The 4,559-nt window shown below is 46.7% G+C and overlaps 1 pseudogene; it reads right to left on the reverse strand.

Annotated features, from left to right (window-relative positions):
- Positions 1-2,356: 2,356 nt before the first annotated feature.
- The window catches only part of LOC102477099 (putative ergosterol biosynthetic protein 28 pseudogene), a 2,546-nt pseudogene continuing 343 nt past the window's right edge, over positions 2,357-4,559 (reverse strand).

A 4,559-nucleotide genomic window follows, 5' to 3' on the forward strand; every position in this document is an offset into this window, starting at 1 on the left:
CAGGGAGGTCCCAGGACATGAACCCAAGATCTTTCCCATGTGGGTCTAATTGTGCCACCACCTGGCCCTAACATACACCTTATAAAGGTCAGGAAATAAGTATCAGGCCTCGGAGGTAGGACAGGGAGGTGAGTTTTGATAGTGATAAGAGAAGAAGACAATTGGACAGAGGGTGATACCCAGACAATGTCCCTGTGTGGCTCCTCGGCAGGGACCCTGGGTAGGTTGTTGGTTCTGGGAATCTGAGAAAGGGAGAATAGGGTGAGGGCTACATTTGGGGGTTTGAAGCTGTGCCTGTTTTGCAGTCTTCCCAAGGCTGTCTTTGCTATTGTGGTTCCAGGTCTTGCAGACCGGGACATCTTTGGAGGAAGAATTAGTACAGTTAGTGGTTCTTTGAGCTTCGAGAGAGTTCTAGGGGTAAGATGCCAGGAAGTGAGAGTAAAACCTCTGAAACTCCCAGGAAGAATCTACTCCAGTCCCCCTAGCCCATTGCTCTCCTGATCCAGGAACAGCTTCTTAGGGAAGTTTCAGTTTTTCAGGACACAATTCTTTTTTCCTGCAAGTCAGAGAATAAGAGCTTCATAACCCAAATAGTTCACAGCATGGTATTTCTCTCTATTTAAAATCACCTCCCACGGGGTTCAATTAACAATGGACATGTCAAATGATGTCACATCCATTACTGGCTCTCATTTGGTCAGGCTGGGTCAGGCAGTCCCTGAACTGACGAAGCTGTTAACCTTCAGTAGACAGTCACTGCTGTGGCTGCCTGTGGTCTCAGCTGTGTCAGGGCATCACATCCCACTGGGGACTACCACATGAAAGGTCAGGCTTATGACAATGATGACCTGTCATTAACCCCTTTCCCAGGGCTTTGTCCCTGGAGACGGGACTATGTGAGTCTGAATCCCGGCTCTGCTACTTAGCAGCTGTAGGATCTCAGACATATTCTTTACTTTTTCTGAGCCTCATTTTCCATGTCTGTGAAATGGGAATACGCACAACCTTCCATTTATATTTCTATTTTAAGATTTTATTTGTTTTTATCTCACTAAGGCTATAGTGAGGATTAAATGCCACAAGGCATGTAAAATGCTTGGCACAAGCCCAAATGCTTGGAATGTCATTACGATTCAATGCCAGCTATTTAGAAGGAGTAGTATTTAAAAGTTTTTCTATTCATCTCATTCAGCCCTTCAAAATTGGAATTTTTCCTGAGATCACCCTCAGGAAATAGTTCATCAGCCCCTCCAGAAATCGGAAGATTAGGCAGACCTCCCTGAAAGGCAAAGCGGGTAGCCAGATAATCCGCACTGGCATTTTTGACACCAGGATTATGAATATGTGTGACAAGAACAGCCCTGATCTTTGAAAAAAGTTTATTTATTTTGAGCCAGCAGATGACATGAAGGTTAAGGCTATTGAATCCCACAGGGCCAACAGTGTGGTTTGAGTCCTGGACCCAGCAACTTGAAAATCACTGGGTGCATGTGCATATGTGCCCAGAATACTGAGAGGAGAATGGAGGGGAAGGGATTACGGTGTGGCCATTCCCTAGGGGGGAGAAGGGAGTTCTCAATTTCCTTTCTCTCTGTCTCACGCTGGTGAGTGCACACTCCCTATAGCAAAAGCTAAAAAAATTAAAAATAAAAATTATTTCTTCCATGAACAAGAGAGACAGGAGACAGATATAGCACTCTAACAAGGCTGTCCCCCCAACCCAGAACAGAGTTTTTCTATTTATTACAAAATCTGTTACACAAATACAGGTAACTGGAAGGTCTAAAAGCAGCCCAGACTCTTCCAACCCTCATCCACCTGTAGATACGAGGAAAGCCAGGATCCTGCTCGTGTCTGTTCTGGAGGTGGTTCGGTGTCTCGGGACCAAGTTCTGTGGACAAGCCCTGAAGGCAGCCCTTGGTCACAGCGGCTCTGAGCAGGAGCAGCCTGAAGTTTTACAGTTCACATGATCCTGCCACACAAGTAGAATCAAGGAATGAGAAGGAAAAGATATAAATGCAGAAGCTGGAAAAGGGACCCGAGGAGAGCTTGCGGGGGTTGCAAGTTTGCCAGGAGGCACACAGTGGGTTTCCAAGGTGCTGGCACTGTCTTGACTTAGATGGAGTTACAGAAAATTAACTTTTAAATAATTCTTTAAGTTGCACGTACCTTTTATACACTTTTCTGTATTTGTGCTGCAACTTAAAATTTTAAAAATGTAAAAAAAATGTAAGAAGCTTAAAGTGGATAAAAGGGCTGATAATGGAGCAGAAAATAAACTAAAGAGCAAAGAGAATGAATGAACAAGATGGCAAAGATGGAAGATGATAAAGTCGTGGAGGTGGTATTGCTGGCCTCAGTTTCTCTTCTGTGTGGATACTGGTTCTACTTCTAGGTATCGGAGCCCAACTAGCATATCCAGCATCGAGAAACTTGCTACCATCAGGGGTGCCAGGACATTAACTGTGGGAGCTGCAGTTTCATAAGCAAACAGCTCAGAGAGGAAGTGCCCAGGGTGAGGAGGAAGGTCCACAGTGTGACGTGGTAGAGCGTCTTGTTGTGGATGTCCATGGCACAGAGGCAGCGAGTCACGGAGGAGGGCAGTGTCCAGATCCCAAAGGTCCGGGCTTGGAGGTGGTTCACGAGGTTTGGCTTGCCAGTGCAGAGCTTTTCACAGAGGAAGGTGTGATCTCTGAAGCGCTGCAGTGTGCTCCCCCTGGCTAGGATGGACACCATAACTAGCCTGCGTCATAACACATTCAGGACAAGGCCCTTGGCTTCCCTCAAACCTGCAAGGCTGTTTTGCTGGTGACCAGACCCCCAAAATAGCAGCAGCAGTCATGAACAAGAACCCACTCCCACAACAAGGTCTTAATGGTATAATCCACCCCCAGCTTCAGTCAACCCTGGATCACAGGTGCATGCGTGCCCAGCATATGCAGCCAGGTGTTGAGATGCAAACTCAGAACCCAAGTGGGCCAGCGTCTGGGGGCGTCACCTTTCACTGCTGTGCCTCCATTCAGCTCTCAGCCCTGACTTCAGGAACACCCCTGTGTGGGTACAGAACGCTGCTTTCTCTGCCTTGGGGGTTCACAGGATGTCTTGTATGGTCATTCAAGCACTCTGCAGAGCTTCAGAGAAGAAGTCTTAAGGGTGCTAGCTTTCTTTCTGTTCCAAAAGGAGGTAAACTGAGGCACAGAGATCTCTTCACACATGTACAGTACTTTCTCTTACTTCTCAAAGCGCAAGGGAAACCATAGTAGTGTTAGTGCTAGAGACAGAAGCTCTTTCCCAGAGAGATCAAGGCTGAGGCACCCATAGAAGCCAATCCTGGGGGGGGAAATCTGAGGTTCCTTTATATATGCAAAGGCAATGCTTTCTGGGCCCATAGCACATGTACTGGGAGCCAGATCCCACGTGGCCACAGTTTTTTGTTTTTAACATTTTTTTTTACCATAGGACAGGTGCACTTGTCAGAGAAACAGAGACAGAGACAGAAAGTTAGAAATCATTCCCAAAGGGAGGATGGCCACCCCACAATTCCTTTTCCTCCATTCTCCTTTTGGGATCTTGGGCACCCACGTACATGTGCCCAGAGTGAGTTTTAAACTGCCAGGTCTAGGATTCAAACTGCAGTCAACTATGTGGGAGTCCAGCAACATAACCATTGCACCATCTGCTGGTCCCTTAATCAGTTTGAATTCCAGCACTGGCAGCTTGATAAACATGCTGGGCCTGTGTGTGTGTGCATCCAAAGTTCTAAGGGGAAGGAGAAGTGAAGAAAAGGGGATTGTGGTGTGACCACACATTGTTGGGGGTGCTTTCTCTCTCTCATAGTCTCTGTCAAGTTAAAAAAAAAAAAAAAAAAAAAGAAAAGACTTTGCTTCTTACCTTATTTCCACATTCAGAGATCTCTGTGTACTGTAGTAGGCCGCTTGCTGGATACACCCAGGAGGTAGTGTGATATAGAAAAGGTCTTAAATTATAGTCAAGAGACTGTACTCTAATCTCAGTCCGACCAAGCCAGCTGTGTGACCTTGGAAAAGTCACTTACCCTAATGCTGTACCAAGAAACCAGAATGAAGGGTTTGAACTATAATGGTTCCCAAGCTTGTTTGCTCACGGGAATCCCTGTGTGTGTGTGTGTGTGTGTGTGTGTGTGTGTGTGTGGGTGTGTGTGTTAGTGGGGGGTATTGGGAGGATGAAAATCTGCAGCCTAGGAATCCATTTTGTTTGTTGATTTTTCAAACTGGGTCTTTAAGGTCAGGATCCTCTTGCCTCAGTCTCCCAGCTGAGACCGCAAGCATGAGCCACCATGTCTGGCACTTACTTAGACTGGGTCTTTCTTTGTGGTCTGGGCTGGCCTCAAGCTTGCAGTCCTCCTGTTTCAGCCTCTCAAGTGGCTAGGGTTACAGGCAAACCGTAGTGCCCAGACTTTAGATAGGACTGGGAATCCAAACCAAGGCTCCAGTGAGGCCCCAGCCTACGGAGCACAGTGCTTTAGCAGTGCTTGCTACTGTAACTGGGAAGAATCTGCGTCTCAAAAGTGTTCTAGATGA

Source organism: Tupaia chinensis, unplaced genomic scaffold (assembly GCF_000334495.1).
Source record: "Tupaia chinensis unplaced genomic scaffold, TupChi_1.0 Scaffold000688_1, whole genome shotgun sequence".
In the NCBI taxonomy this organism is placed as follows: Eukaryota; Metazoa; Chordata; class Mammalia; order Scandentia; family Tupaiidae; genus Tupaia; species Tupaia belangeri.